Source organism: Eretmochelys imbricata, chromosome 19 (genome assembly GCF_965152235.1).
Source record: "Eretmochelys imbricata isolate rEreImb1 chromosome 19, rEreImb1.hap1, whole genome shotgun sequence".
Taxonomy (NCBI): Eukaryota; Metazoa; Chordata; order Testudines; family Cheloniidae; genus Eretmochelys; species Eretmochelys imbricata.
The window spans coordinates 3,573,330-3,590,204 of record NC_135590.1 but is presented as its reverse complement, the minus strand read 5'-3'; the positions used below and the strand labels follow the sequence as shown (position 1 = coordinate 3,590,204).

At 43.5% G+C, this 16,875-nt stretch overlaps 1 long non-coding RNA gene across 3 annotated transcripts; it reads left to right on the top strand.

The window, feature by feature from the left end:
* The first annotated feature begins 128 nt into the window (after positions 1 to 128).
* LOC144277362 (uncharacterized) lies at positions 129 to 14,323 on the top strand. 3 transcript variants are annotated; one of them, XR_013348438.1, is made up of 3 exons: positions 129 to 818; positions 3,830 to 3,997; positions 13,955 to 14,323. It is a non-coding gene; the product is annotated as an uncharacterized LOC144277362 (long non-coding RNA). The 3 variants fall into 3 exon arrangements; XR_013348439.1 differs by lacking the exon at positions 13,955 to 14,323 and adding an exon at positions 12,841 to 13,494; XR_013348440.1 differs by lacking the exon at positions 13,955 to 14,323 and adding an exon at positions 6,690 to 6,804.
* The last annotated feature ends 2,552 nt before the right edge of the window (positions 14,324 to 16,875 follow it).

The following is a 16,875-nucleotide window of genomic DNA, read 5'->3' as shown; positions in this document are numbered from 1 at the left end:
ATTTATTGCGTGATCCATCCCCTGTTGTCCAGTTCCATTTTCTTGTAAGTTGGAGGTTTAGAGCACCCAGAGCACGTGGTTGTGTCCTTGACCATCTTGGCTAATAGCCATTGATGGACCTATGCAGGCCAGGAAAGTATTCAGCAATCACAGCCTGAAGGGAGAAATAGCCACTCTATAATCTTTTTCTACATCAAACTAATCTGGTGAGTGTGACACCCTGGCACCCCAATATTCACCATTGTCATGTAATTAGCATATGTTTTGTACAAAGTATGCCTTGTGAGGTATTGTTCTAAAAGTCTTGATCTGCTAGACATTAATATCTCGTTGGATTGTATGTGCTATCATCATATGTGAAGTTATGAAGTTTAGCTATATATGTGTTACTAAAACATGTTAGGTTGAAAACACCCACAAGCAGCCTTTCAGGTACAACAGTAAAAAGGCCAAACAACGTTCATGGTTTATTGAGGAAATGCACACAAGCACAAGGATTACCCCAGAAACTGTGTACAATAGAAACCTCTCAGAGATAGCACTACACAATGGGAACCGTTTGATCCAGGTCACAGCAAAAGAGCTTTCCAGCAAGTGGTAAGAAGATATAAAAGGGGGACAATGACATCATGATGATACCTCACTCCCCCTACAACAACACACCTGGAAACACCTGAGGAACAAAGACAGAACTGGGGGAAGTGATGGTTCCAGGCTAGAGGGATTTCTAGCCTGCGTATGAAAACCTGGGAAACCCAAGCTTGAAAAGCCAAGGCAGCTTGTGCCTTAAGAATCTGCCAGCTTGTTGATCACTCAGGGTGAGAATTTGCTAATCCATATCCTACCTGTCTAGTATGTTAAACTCAGTTTGTGGTTTTGTTTATTTACTAAGGTAATCTTTGACCTATTTGCTATCATTTAAAATCACTTAAAATCTATCTTTTGTAGTTAATAAACTTGTTTTTGTTTTGTCTAAAACCAGTGTGTGCAAATCCTAACTGGGGACAGAAAGCTGTTGCATATCTTCCTCCACATTGAGGGAGAGGGCGAATTTCATGATCTTACGCTGTACAGTTCCCTGTGCAGTGCAAGATGGTATAATTTTGGGTTTACCCTTCAAAGGAGGATGTGCACTTGAGTAACTGGGCAGTTCCTTAGCTGAGCCTTCCCATGCAGAGCTGATCTCAGGATCTGTGTGAAGCTGCAGCTGGGTGTGTCCCTAACTGTATGTGTGCTGGAAGGAGCTTGAGAGCCTGTCACAGCAGTACAGTGAAAAAGTAGCCCAGGTTGGTGGGTTAGGCGGGCTTACTGGTATTCCAGTTCCAGGTGGCACCCCAAAGGGGTGAAGGGCCCATAACAGTGAGGACACTAAATAAAGTTAGACACAACTTCCAAGCGATCCTAAACACCGTTATGTATGCAGGTATGCAACTGTCTTTTCATGCCATCATCAAGTGCTAGTCCCTGATGTGGCAAAATCTATGTCACACTGAGGTGCAGTTATACTCCAAAATGTATAAAATCACACTGTGAGGTTCCCTGTTGATTCCTTTGGTGATTCCAGATCAAATGTGCAATGGTTACAGATCAAAAGGTTTTTCCCACTGGGAAAAAAAACCCAGCAAAAAACTGGGATCTGAGTTGGTCTTTAGTTTGTCTCCTACATCATCCTGAGAAACGAAGACTGCAATTAAAATTTAGCAGACAATTTTTGTGATGATGTGTGAGACAGGATAGCCCCCAGCTTGTTTTTTGGTCTCTAGCTGTCAGCTCAGTAGGATTTGCAGGCAGGAGATAGAATTACTTTGTCAAAAATCAAGATAATCCTGGAAAAAAAATTAGCGATGGTGACCCCAATTATAGAAGAGCTCGGGTCAGGGAAGCATTTTCCACAATAATGACACACATCTTAACTTTAATAAAATATCTTATTTACACAATACTTAGAACTGGTTGGGGGAAAAAGTGATTTTCCCCCCTCCCTCACACCATTTTTCATGGAAATTTTACTTTTTTTATCACTTCTGTTATTATTTGTATCAGTGTAGCAGCTCGAGGCCCCACCATGCTAGGAATTGTACGTATACATAGTGAGAGACAGCCCCTGTCTCAAAGAGTTTACAATCTAGAAAGACAAGGTAGACAAAGGGAGTAGAATTATACCTCTTTTACAGATGGGGAACAGACACAGAGAATAAGTGACTTACCCAAGGTGTCTGTGGCAGAACCAAGAACCGAGCCCAGATCTCTTGAATCACAGTCTAAAGCCACAAGACTTTAGTCATTCCTCACTAATCACACTTTTCACCCCAAAGGCCTGGGATGGGAGGATGGCAACTAATAGGTGCACAGTTTGCTGTAGGGCAAAGAGATTTTGTCCAAGGACCACTTTGGTGAATGTGTTGATCAACATGTGGATTGTGTGATATGTTGACGAGTGTGTCTAAATGCCTGAATAGTAAATTTGCCTCAATATCTCCCTGATCTCTTTTCCCGTCTTTGAGTTCAGGCCCCCAGGCACACTGAAATTCTAAGATGTTCAAAGGTTTTCTTTTAGAGTAGCAGCCGTGTTAGTCTGTAATCGCAAAAAGAAAAGGAGTACTTGTGGCACCTTAGAGACTAACCAATTTATTTGAGCATAAGCTTTCGTGAGCTACAGCTCGCTTCATCGGATGCATTCAGTGGAAAATACAGTGGGGAGATTATAAATCTCCCCTCTGTATTTTCCACTGATAATCTCCCCACTGTATTTTCCACTGAATGCATCCGATGAAGCGAGCTGTAGCTCACGAAAGCTTATGCTCAAATAAATTGGTTAGTCTCTAAGGTGCCACAAGTACTCCTTTTCTTTTTGCAAAGGTTTTCTGAGGGTGGTGTAGTGTAGAAGGAAATGTTTTTGCGTCAGGAGCAGAACTGTGTGAACGAAATAGAAAACCAGTTAATTCCCCTAGTTTCTGGTTTTGTTGTGGACCTGAAACTTGGTCCAGGATAATTGATATATTCCCTGAAGTTGATGCACCTTTCAGGCAAACTTGGGTTTAGTACCAGGAGAATCCCAAGGATTTAATGACAGGTGTAAATCTTGTTGTTTTGGAACCAAGCATTTTGGGATATAAATGTACAAACCTCAAAGCAAAACTCAGAAGGAGAAGGAAGGGTGATTGAATTTGTGCTGTCTAAACATCACCGCTCTCTAAGAATATAGAGTTGCCAGCCCTTCTAGCAACATAAAACTGAAAAGGTTTGGTCAGCTCTACCAGAAACAATTAATGAGAGTGATTAACCTACTTTCTAGTGAAGCTTTTTGACGCTCCAAATAGAAAGGAAAATTATGAACCCTGTTTGTAAGGTAAAAGTTCTTTGGGCATGAATTCTTTCTGAAAGAAATGACTGTTGCTTCCACAGCCTCCAGTCTTTGTAGTCAAAAGGAACTGAACTGAGAAGAGAGCCAGTGAAATCATTCCAGGAATGAGGGAGTAATTTATCTATTGCCCAACTTTGGGTCTGAAATAGCCAGCAATGCCAGCTGCACTAGAGGTGTCTGCCCATGTCTCTTAGTGACTCTCAGCATACTTAGTAGTGAGAATGCTGAATGAGCTAGAGCAAGCAATTGAAAATGTAGATTCAGACATTCAGCCACTGTCCCCGTCTGACCCCAGTAACACACCTCCCCCCCGCCCCGTCTTTCAGAGCAGTCCATATTATACACTTCATATAATAATGATCCTGCTCTCATTTAAGTCAATGGTAACATTCCCTTTGGATTGAATGGAGCAGGCCCTAAATTTTGACCCATCTGGTTGTTCATCAAAACTTTGTTTTCCTGCAGAATTAGTCTGTCGGAGTCAGAAACAGGACATCAGGGGAAAGCTCCTGAACTCAAGATGTCAAAAGCAGCGGGTCTTCTACTTGAACAGTTTACTGATGGAGCCAAGGACATTTCCTACTGTGACAGTTATTTGTCGATTTCACTCCATTGGCTTGAGCTTGAGTTTCCGTAAGTAAACACACAGCTGATGTTCAGCAAGTGGTGATTTCCATTGTACCCCGCATAATATTTCCAGCGTTTCTCCCACTCTTCATCTGTTTAAATTGTAAACTCCTCAGGCCAAAAACTGTCTCTTATTATGTGGATGTACAACACCCAGCACGTGGGAGGCTCTAGGTGCTACTGTGATATAAATAATAACAACAACAACCAATGTTCTAACTGTCTGGCCACTGAAAAGCAGTCACTGACTTGAGGTGCAGAATAACCCCAACTGGCACTTAGTTTATTAATTACACTCCACCATAGGTTAGGACCTCATCTATTGTGCTCAGTGAGGCTATGGCTACACTACAAGGCTTTAAGCAACACGGCTGTGCCGCAAAAAGGCATGCAGTGTAGCTGCTGTTTGTTGGCAGGAGAGAGCAGTCCTGCCAACAAAAAGCTTCCCCCCGCACAAGCAGCAGCGGCTTTGTCGGCAGGAGAGCGCTTTTTGTCTGGCTCTTTTCGTCTGTAAATCTTTCGTCGTTCGGGGGGGTGTTTTTTTTAATACCCCTGAACGACAAAAGTTTTGTCGATGAAGTGCCAGTGTAGACAAAGCCTAAGAGTGGTTCCATAAAGATTTAGCCGTCCGTTAACAAAAGGGCCAATTGAAGCTTTAAAAACCCCATCACTAGTCACCATACCAGTCACCATAAGGAAAACTGTCCCAGGAAATAATATACTGGACGCTGTGCTGCATGGCATATACCCGACTGCAGCTAGGCCAACACATTCACCATTCAGTCCTTGTGGGTTAAAAAAATTCCAACCATGCCAAAAAGCTACAGCAAATTGTCTTTAGGAAACAGTTTCAATGAAAGTAAGCAGCAAATTCACCATTTTGACTGTTTTCCAATTGCCCATAGCTACACTTGTTAAATTGAGTGCTGCGTGCATAAATCAAAACAGGATGTTTTCTTTTACCTAACAATGGCAAAGCTCTGTGCCAGTTTTTAAGTGTGTTTTCCTGTGTGGATCCAATTTGAAGTTTTAAACACATTTTTCCCTATAGGTTTCTGTGCATATTGCACATATACACACAGCCAGCCGGTCTAACTTAGCAGGTTTGGGGTTTTTTTAAGAGAAGGTTAACAAAAAATCAACAACTACCATCCTTGTTGATTTTTATTGTGCCCTTGGGTGCAATTAAATGTTGAGATGGTTATTGAATTTTCATGACAGATTGAATTTTCCTGTTTAGAAAGCACATACATACACTACATACCTACATCCCTTTCTGGGGCTAAGGCAGTTCAGAAACAATTGTACTGTTGTGATAAAGACAATGGTGCATCTGTGCCAAGGAATACTCAGGAAATGGAGACATCCAATAATTAAATGGACACTATCAGGGCAGCTGTGTGTTTTAAGATTCGAATGGCTGGAATTTTTTCCTTATACTTGTTTGCAAATGTTATTTATTTCTAGCCAAATATTTTAGGATTTTTTGTTTTTTTTAATTTTATTATAGGGGGTGTTGTAAATAGCCCAAAATTTATATGCAACGATCTATTTAGATATCTTAGGTACTTATATGGCTTCCCACTGCTCTAGTATCTGAGCATATCACATTCTTTTAATGTATTTCGCCTCCCAGCATCCCTGTGAGGTAGGGAATAGCTACCTCACAGGGATGAAAAGGGCAGAAAAGGTGGGGGAGTTACACTGTGTATGTAAGGGAGCAGTATGACTGCTCAGAGCTCAAGTATGAAACTGCAGAAAAACCTGAGTGTCTCTGGATTAAGTTGAGAAGTGTGAGCAACAAGGGTGATGTCGTGGTTGGAGTCTGCCATAGACCACTGGACCAGGGGGATGAGGTGGATGAGGCTTTCTTCCTGCAACTCACGGAAGTTACTAGATTGCAGGCCCTGGTTCTCATGGGAGACTTCAATCACCTTGATATCTGCTGGGAGAGCAATACAGCGGTGCATAGACAATCCAGGAAGTTTTTGGAAAGGGTAGGGGACAATTTCCCAGTGCAAGTGCTGGAGGAACCAACTAGGGGCAGAGCTCTTCTTGACCTGCTGCTCACAAACCGGGAGTAGGGGAAGCTAAAGTGGATGGGAACCTGGGAGGCAGTGACCATCAGATGGTTGAGTTCAGGATCCTGACACAGGGAAGAAAGGAGAGCAGAAGAATACGGACCCTGGACTTCAGAAAAGCAGACTTTGACTCCCTCAGGGAACTGATGGGCAGGATCCCCTGGGAGAATAACATGAGGGGGAAAGGAGTCCAGGAGAGCTGGCTGTATTTTAAAGAAACCTTATTGAGGTTACAGGGACAAACCATCCCGATGTGTAGAAAGAATAGTAAATATGGCAGGCGACCAGCTTGGGTTAACAGTGAAATCATTGCTGATCTTGAACACAAAAAAGAAGCTTACAAGAAGTGGAAGATTGGACAAATGACCAGGGAAGAGTATAAAAATATTGCTCGGAGATGCAGGAGTGAAATTAGGAAGGCCAAATCACACCTAGAGTTGCAGCTAGCAAGAGATGTTAAGAGTAACAAGAAGGGTTTCTTCAGGTATGTTAGCAACAAGAAGAAAGTCAAGGAAAGTGTGGGCCCCTTACTGAATGAGGGAGGCAACCTAGTGACAGAGGATGTGGAAAAAGCTAATGTACTCAATGCTTTTTTTGCCTCTGTCTTAACGAACAAGGTCAGCTCCCAGACTACTGCACTGGGCAGCACAGCATGGGGAGGAGGTGACCAGCCCGCTGTGGAGAAAGAAGAGGTTTGGTACTATTTAGAAAAGCTGGACGAGCACAAGTCCATGGGGCCGGATGCGTTGCATCCGAGAGTGCTAAAGGAGTTGGCGGATGTGATTGCAGAGCCATTGGCCATTATCTTTGAAAACTCATGGCGATCCGGAGAAGTCCCGGACGACTGGAAAAAGGCTAATGTAGTGCCCATCTTTAAAAAAGGGAAGAAGGAGGATCCTGGGAACTACACGCCAGTCAGCCTCACCTCAGTCCCTGGAAAAATCATGGAGCAGGCCCTCAAGGAATCAATTCTGAAGCACTTAGAGGAGAGGAAAGTGATCAGGAACAGTCAGCATGGATTCACCAACGGCAAGTCATGCCTGACTAATCTAATTGCCTTCTATGACGAGATAACTGGCTCTGTGGATGAGGGGAAAGTGGTGGACGTGTTGTTCCTTGACTTTAGCAAAGCTTTTGACACGGTCTCCCACAGTATTCTTGCCAGCAAGTTAAAGAAGTATGGGCTGGATGAATGGATTATAAGGTGGATAGAAAGTTGACTAGATTGTCGGGCTCAATGGGTAGTGATCAATGGCTCCATGTCTAGTTAGCAGCCGGTATCAAGTGGAGTGCCCCAAGGGTCGGTCCTGGGGCCGGTTTTGTTCAATATCTTCATAAATGATCTGGAGGATGGTGTGGATTGGACCCTCAGCAAGTTTGCAGATGACACTAAACTGGGAAGAGAGGTAGATACGCTGGAGGGTAGGGATAGGATACAGAGGGACCTAGACAAATTAGAGGATCGGGCCAAAAGAAATCTGATGAGGTTCAATAAGGATAAGTGCAGAGTCCTGCACTTAGGATGGAGGAACCCCATGCACCGCTACAGACTAGGGACCGAATGGCTCGGCAGCAGTTCTGCAGAAAAGGACCTAGAGGTTACAGTGGATGAGAAGCTGGATATGAGTCAACAGTGTGCCCTTGTTGCCAAGAAGGCCAATGGCATTTTGGGCTGTATATGTAGGGGCATTGCCAGCAGATCAAGGGACGTGATCGTTCCCCTCTATTCGACATTGGTGAGGCCTCATCTGGAGTACTGTGTCCAGTTTTGGGCCCCACACTACAAGAAGGATGTGGAAAAATTGGAAAGAGACCAGCGGAGGGCAACAAAAATGATTGGAGGACTGGGACACATGACTTATGAGGAGAGGCTGAGGGAACTGGGATTTTTTAGTCTGTGGAAGAGAAGAATGAGGGGGGATTTGATAGCTGCTTTCAACTACCTGAAAGGGGGTTCCAAAGAGGATGGCTCTAGACTGTTCTCAGTGGTAGCAGATGACAGAACAAGGAGTAATGGTCTCAAGTTGCAGTGGGGGAGGTTTAGGTTAGATATTAGGAAAAACTTTTTCACTAGGAGGGTGGTGAAACACTGGAATGCGTTACCTAGGGAGGTGGTGGAATCTCCTTCCTTAGAAGTTTTTAAGATCAGGCTTGACAAAGCCCTGGCTGGGATGATTTAATTGGGGATTGGTCCTGCTTTTGAGCAGGGGGTTGGACTAGATGACCTCCTGAGGTCCCTTCCAACCCTGATATTCTATGATTATCTCCATGGTAGAGATGGGGAACTGAGACACAAAGAGGTTAAATGACTTACCCTATGTCACACAGGGAGTCTTTGGCAGAGGAGGGAATTTAACCTTGTCTCTCCCAGGTCCAGGCTAGCACCAATAAGAAGCAGTGCATGTGGCTCTGCTCTTATAAGGAATCCAACAATTAAAAAAAACCCTGTGTGGGTGTGACTGACTTAGCGATCATGAACGACTCAGCAACCCTGTGTGTGTATCCAGCCCTCCCAAGTAATTGCATTATAACAGATCAGCTTGGTCTTCTGATCTATCCTGCAATTACAAACCAAGCCCATCTCTCCAGGGCAACCCTACAATAACATTGACAAGGAACTTTACAATAATAAATCAGTGTAATGTGTGAAAAGTGAGTAGAAAGACAGGCTAGGATGAAAAACTGAAGTGTTGTCTTCTACACCAAGGTGGATAGGATATTTGACAATACTGGAAAAGCTATAAACCAGTAAATGTCAGTAAAAAGAACACTAATACAGGTCCACAATCTCTCCTTTTTATATGAGTAGGGGTCCCGCAGAGCAATGCTGATTTACACCAGCTGAGGATCTGGCCCAGAGAGTGCCCTTTTGTCCTCTTCCACTGACATGGGCAAAACCCCCTATTTACTAATTTAAGATGGCATTTGCAGGGGAAAGGGGAGGAATAAATATCTGTTTACTAGGTGCTGATTGCCCCAGCCGAGAGCCAAAAGTGAACAAGTCATTCCACCAACAACTGGAAAAAGATAGTGTCCATGGAGTCGTACACTGTTTTTTCAAACCTTTCAGCAGCTCTTTTTTTATCCCTTCACAAGTTGTCCACCCAATATTACAGTTGTTATTGTTACGCTTACCCAACAAGCAAACAGTTAACCTGATCAGATTGCAGTCTTTCCCAGAGTATCTGTCCATCAGCTGTCTAGCTATCCTGGAAGATGTCTGTGAGCAATAGCGCACATCAGGATGTGTGGTTGTAATAGTAATACTGAATACTTCAAAAGCACTTTTTACATTTGTAGCTCACAAAGCATTTAACAAAGGCCACCCCAGTGGATCCTTCCCAGATTTTACACAGAATCTAGTGCCCACCAGGACAGGCAGTATCGTGTGAAAAGTCATGCAATACAGACATGACCAGTTTTTGTAGTTGTGGAAACTGAGGCTCAGAGCAGTTGTGTGTCACTCAAGGTCACACAGCCAGTCTACATTAGAGCCAGGTATAGAATTCAGGCCTTTACACTCTTGGGTCTGATCAAAAACTCCCCCACAAACATATTAGTTTATCAGGCATAGTATAGGGTTAGAAACAGTGTTATCTGTTGGCTGGAGCAGGGGATTGGGAATTAAAACGTCTGGGTTTGATTCCTGGTTCTGTCACTGATATATCATTTGACCCATGGCTGTCAATTAATCTAGCCGTGCTTCAGTTTATTCAGTAGTAAATGGGGTGCCACTGTTTTACCTATCTTACAGCAGTGCTGTGTGGTTTAATCTATGATTATGGAATGCTGTAGGAACACTGAGCAAGGGATGTTTTGGAAGAGCAAAGCACAAGGATTAGAGTTTTTATTTTCTAGATGATTTGATTAGTATTTCTGTTATGCTGCTGCCCCTCGCTGTTGTATGTTTCAGCATTGCATTTGTAGAGATAGTTTTATAATGGTCATAACTCTTGGCACTTACACCTCATTTTCTAATGAGAATCCCAAAGCCCTTCCCAGAAGTGGGAAAGTATTGTTATCCCCATGTTACAAATGGGTGAAATGAAGGCACAGAGAGGGGAAGTGACTTATCAAAGGTGACACAGTAAATTACGGGCAGAGCTAGGAATAGAACCCAGGTTCACAGGTCCCAGCTGAGCTGCTGGACCAGGCTACTTTCCCATCATGTAACACATGAATGACGCTTTATGAAGCTGAGATGATCCTTTGTTCTTATTTAGCCTGTCAGCCCAAGCTCCACAGATGCAACTTTCAGCCTCACTCCTTCATCTTGCTGTGGGCTTAAATAAAAATAAAATTAAAAATGGAGCTTTTCTCTAATCAAACGGGAAAGGACTCCTGCAGCAAGAAACCTCAGGCTCCTCCTCCACCCAGGGGAGGCGAGGATGGTGAGATCCCTTTGTCATGCAAGTAAACTGATTTTGCCCAAGCTTACTTGAGTCTAGCTCACCTGTGGTGAACTGTGCTTGTCGAGGTTTCAACTGGCAAGGTTTCCATTGCTGAGCATTTGTTTCATGTGTTGTTTGTTTTGACAGATGGGTGTTAAACACTACCGAGGTGAAGGGGTTTTGTCAGTTTATATTTAAATCATGAGTTTGGTTCTCCTGGGATGCAGAGTGAACTATTAGCAGGATGAAAGGCAGCTCACTGCAGTGCTCGCTTTCATGCACACAGCAGCTTTGAATTGGGTGTCCTATGAATATGGAAAATCTCCCGTTCATCTGACCCGCGCATCCTGAAGCAGTGGTGATTATTGTTAATATGGAAAGAATGTGCCTTCCCCATATAGAGACGGTAAAGCTCCTTGTTGAGGGCCCGCTCTCACACTGAAATTGAAGGAGAAGCTAAATGGGAACTGGACGCTCCGATAATGCAAGATGTTGAGCACCCAGAGCTATCACTGACTGGCATGCAGTGGGTTAACTGGCTCCTCCGCTTGGAGCTATAACCGTTTCCTGATCTCCAGTCATCTGTAGAGTGTTTACTCTATACCTGTGATGGCAAGAATGGAGAATCGATTGGAGTTTGCAGGTGAAAATGGATTGTAACCTGCTGTCCATAGTGTCAATGGAGCTGATTAGCACGTGCGTCTATCTCTAATGGATTGTTCTCACAGGTGAGAATCATTCAGAGACCAGCTGGGGCCATGGCCCGCCTGTAGGGTGTTCATTCAGTGCAGCACTCACTGTATCATTGTTCACTCTGTGTCGACAAGGGGATGTTCACTGCAACAAAGCAGCAGAATGAGTGTAATTTGGACTTAATATAGCCAACGGACATGGGACATGGGAAATGTCAGTGCTACTGTACAGGATTACTTTAAAAGACTCCCCAATAGCATAGCAGGATGCATTCCCTTCCTGCTGTATTACAGCTCAAAAAGAGAGCAAACGTTAGGGAGAGTAATAGGATGCCCGTCTCATATTACTGACAGGGGTTAGAATTGTATTTGCTTTTACCTAGGACCTTTCAGGCCCCAGGTGTCTCAAAGCACTATAGAAAGCAATTTATTAGCTAGTGATGCTGTTGTTATTTATATTCCAGGGAACATGTAGAGGCCCTAATTAAGGTTCAGGGCCCCATTGTGCTAGGCACTGTACAAACATGTAGTAAAGAGTAAAGACTCTCTGCCTTAGAGAGCTGAGAGTCTTGTGCAGTGGCTCTGCTGCAACTTGTGGCTGCCCTTGCATGCTTCTTGGCAAGAGAGGGAATTTAGATGGAGGCACCGGGGTGATATCTTAGGCCCATTGAAGTCAATGGCAAAACTCCCATTGATTTTAATGGGGCCAAAATTTCAGCCCCAGATTCTGTGTCATGGGATTTTTAATGGCTGCTATGGATAACCCACTGGTGTTGGACAAGAAATGGCTTTGTTTTAGTGTAATCTCCGTTGAAACAATGTAGTAAAATTGGAGCAATATTACATCAATTCTAAATCATCACGCAGTAATATGATCTTATATTTACATGGTGCATAGCATCAGCAAGGTTAGTGATTGTGATTAAGGAATCCCTTCACCCACAAGTGCAATGCAGCCACATCTTGGGTGGAGCCTGTCAGCTATTAAACAGCATTTAGTAACTCTACACAACAGGTAAAGACAGGAATAGACAAAGAATCCCGTATCCAGTTGAAACAGCAAGGAGGATTTAAATGGGCAGAATCAGTGACCCAAAATGGAATTCAGTCAGGAGACTGGGGTTAACATCCTTGCTCTTGGAGAAGTTGCCATGGTGTGATTGTTCAATAGGGACAAGCGCTCAGTGAGACTACAGGATAAATCAGGAATGTCCAGGTACTTTAGTGAGATAGCTGCTCGTAACTAAGGTAACCCCAGGAATGCCTGAAGTACTTGGAGATCAGGAACCACTTCATCCCTGGTATGAATCCACTAAGTCAACACCATTTTAGCACCTTCACTCAACTGAGGCCCCAGGACTGGAGTAACAAGAGCAGGTGTAGGTCATAACTGGAATGTATCGACAGAGCTGTCTGGGGTCTCAAGTCAACTGAGGGCAGATCAGGACTGCAATGCATTGATAGAGCTGCAGGTGGGCTCAGAACTAGAATGGAGGTGGCAGGAATGCTGTGGGCCAGGAGCAAGGTATTTTAGGAAAGGTTTGGGGGAAAGTCTGCCTGCGCTGTACTTCTTTCTAGCCAGTGATCTCAACTGTTCACTTTCCTGAATGCCAAGTACACAGAAATGTTAAAAAGAAAAAAGCCCACATCACAATATGGGTCAAAGGATCCCTTTCTTTTAACAGGAAGAAGCTTTGCAAGTTGGTACATAGACTGCTTACTTTATAATGATATTCAGAAACATAGAAGTCATCTCTACTCTCAAGAATAAGAGCCAAGAATAAGCTAGTTTCATTGCACATTGCAGGAGAATTGCCACAGTACAATCCACTCCTATAGATAGATGCTTCTACTGCGGCCGCTTGCTAATTCCAGAAAGACAGCTACTTCCACACATGGATGCTGCAATAGACGAGGTGGTGGGACACACACTCTGGACCATCATGTACCAAGATGTAGCAGGACAATCTCAACACTCCAGAGATAAAACATGCAGTGGGAAAGGTCATTTAACATGGCCATTTGCTTAGTGCTGCTACAGCCTTGAAGAAATCTGCAAATGAGAGTTGGGGAACTGTTGGGGTTCAGAGCTTTGATTTGGTTCATTATATAGACAGGGGAGAGCTGTAGCATTCAGATCTGGATTCAGACTTTCCCAGAGTTTTGGGATGTTCCGATCTGGGATTTTGCCACGAAACCGCTTCACACTTTTCTACTGCACTCTCCAGAGAGCTTCCCTCGTAGAACTTTTTTCATGCAGGTCCTAGTCTTATGCCATGTAGGGGCCAGGCAAGGAACTGAAATGTATTCATTAAATCAAAGAAGTGGTGTGAAGCATATCATCTGGGTTGTCGTGTTTCACTCATTTTCATTGTATCCCCCAGCTTGGTGCTCCTGTTTGATCTTTTTGGGGAGCCTGAGAGGTACAATGCAGAGCACACTTGTACTCCAAGAGCTGCATGAGGTGAAATAGTTCAGTGTGTCCAAAAATGATTTCCAGTTTCGAGCAGCATGAGCCGTAACTGTGGAGGTCTGTGGAGACCAGTGTAATGATCAGATTTCACAATCAGTTGCTAAGCTTGAAATCAAGCCATGAGAGAGAAAAAAAGCTGCTTCCCGTTATTTGATACTTTTTCCCCATTGAGAACAGACCAGACAGGAAATCAAGACTCAATGAGCTTTTAACAAAACAAATGGAGACTTCTTTAATGCTCTGGATGTTTCATAGACGGCAGCATCAATTCAAACCTTCTTCTCCAATTTCTCTCTAACTCTGTCCTTCTGTTTGAATTCCTGCAGGTCACTGAAATGTCTGTCTTCTCACCATTTCCTGTGTTTCAAAATTGGGGAAAGCACAATCAAAACGTCATCATGCTTATTTGGTTAACTACTCGCTTAGTTACTTATTCAGCTAATTAAAAAGACTGGCCACTTCCAATTCTAAGGAAATTCGGAGAGGCAGTTCGGAGACAGGATACAGGGTGAAATGGACCATTACTCCAATCCAACGTGTAGCAATTCTTTATATTCCTTCATTTCCACTGTGTCACTTCTGTACGTAGTTCATTAAGGATTCTGGACAACCACAAGAGAAAAATAAATCTTTGGCTAGAGATTCTTATTGTTTGTTAGGATCCATTTAGCATTAATCCAAAGCGGCATAGAAGACCAGACCACATACTTTAGGGTTCCTTTTTTTGCTGAGAGAAATGCACTGCTCCACAGGTCATAAGATGTCTGTAATTATGACCCTGAATAGATAGAAATGTTGTTTCTTGAGACAAATTCTATCTGACAGTTTTTACAGAACGTTCGTTCAGAGCAAAATGCCCTGTCCCCTGTCACCCGGATTGAAATTATTAAGAAAGACAGACATTTCACTGACAACTCTAGCCTCAGGGGGGAAAATATTCCTTCTGTTCCCCTCTGAAGGTCAGAGCTCACATAATGCAAAACACTTACAACACACACACACATACACACACACAAAATAAAACTTTCTCTTCACTGGAGCTCTATAGCAAACAGGAACCCATTTCACACACATTTAATAGGAAATTCAATAAAAAAGGATGATCCTTATAATTTTTTACCATAAAGCTGTTTTTCCAATGTAATTTCTATCTATTTATCTATTATGTATGAACACACATATAAACACACACGTAAATATATAGTCATACATGCATACAGACACACACACATATATATACCCATATACACATTACAGAGAGAGAGATTAAGTAGCTGAGCAAATAATTCAATGTGATTGTTTTTCTCTGACAAATTTCACCAGGGAGAAGATCACAATTTCTTTGTATTTCTTTGTTATTTGAAAACAAATTATGATTTTCTTTTTTTTTTGCCATTTTAAAAAAATATCTGTGATCGAATTATATTCGCCGTTCACTAGCCAAGTTATGATGCTGACTTTTTATTGGCCAGATAAGTCACATGGCATTGTTTCCATGCCAGGATTGGATGAGCACACATGTGCTTTCCATCTGAACACTTACTCATGTGTCTCTATATTTGAGAGGCTGTTTGTGCTGTGGAAGACACAAGGCATGGATGGCTCCTTTCTCTATCCACAGGTCTGATTGCATGTGTTAATATGAAGGTACACGGCAGCATATGAGCTGTCATTCACTAAGACCTGTGTGGGCAGCACTCAGCTCACTTAATTTAGGGCTGCAAATTGGACTTGAGCCAAGGTTGCTAAAGGTGAGAAACTGGAGTTCAGTTCATTAAACTCCTTCCATTGCAACAGTTAAAGCAATATCCCCATCTTCCAGCTCAAACCAGCTCCTCACCACGCTGACCGCAAGTGTGTCCTCTTGGCCTTGTATCATTTGTACTAAATATCTTTGAGCCTGAACAAAACTGGGTGTATGCGTTAGCCCTTCCTTTGTGAATGCTTTCCGGATGAGGGCATAACAGCCTGGCTTTATGTTCAGAATTCTGAAGTCAGTTTTGCTTGGGAGCTTGGGGCCACCCTTTGTGATTTGACCATGCTATGCTATGGTCTTCATGCCCTTTTAGTCAGTAATCCTCTGCTTGTCTCCTGAGCTCTTTTAAATGTTAGTGAATTCAGATGACACCCCTGTGAAGTAGGTCAGTATCATTATCCCCACTTTATCAATGTCAAAAGTGAGGCACAGCAAGGTTTAATGGAATACCCAAAATCAGCAAGCGAGTCAATGGTAGAGATGGAAATAGAACCCAGGATTCTTGGCTCCCAGTTCACATCACTGGACCATACTTGCTCTCAGCCACGGGGGAGTCCTGATCCTTAATCCCCTATTCTAGGCACCACACCGTACTCCCACCTAGCATTAAAGACAGAAACCAGGAGTCCGGTCTCCCAGTTTCCTGCTGTAACCACCAGATCATGTTTCCTCTCTGAAAGCTGCATATAAATTTTGTTGTGGAGAGCAAAATAATTTCTAGTTGTGCCTCAGTTATTCCACTTCAGACATATCCAGGCCCTCTGTCCTCCTAACATCCTACAATCCCCTCTTAGAGCTGGTGTCTTGACATTTCTTACATTGGTGGATGCTCTTGAAGAGAACAGAGGTGATGTTAAATGGGATTCATGGTGCCAGATCCATAGCTTTGGGCCTATGCTGGGGATAAACCTCTCCAGATGCATGGCTTTTGCATTTGTTTACATGCTGTTGTTATTCTTCACTGAGTGCCATATGGACACAGGGTGCTCTGGAAACATGACAAAGGTCCTCCCCTGAAGAACTTACAGTCCCTTAAGTATTCAGTCCTCCAGGCTGCTGAGTGCTTCCTCGAAGGCGCTGCTCCCATTCAGCTTCTTGTGTTGAAGTCAATGGGAGTTGAAGATGCACAGCTCTTCCACAGGTTCAAGCCCTAACTCAGGCTGATACAATGCACTGGACGCCAGCTGAGATGCAAGACTATGAGGAACTATTACAGATGAGAGAAGCAAGGGCAAGTTGTAGAGTGGCTTGAAAGAGGAATTGGAAGGTGCTTCTCACATGAGGAATGGGACGTTCTGCCAGGCATGGGGAGGTGGAATGGAAGAAGGAAAGAAGCTAAGAGTGGGAGAAGGGCAGAGAGGGATAAAGGCGGCAGCAGTTACAGGAGAACATCTGGGAGAGCATAAGAGCTCTGGGATCTGACCTTCAACACCAGCGATCTAGCCCTTGTGGCCTGGCTTCCCCTCTCTCAAGGAAACCCCAGCTCCTGGA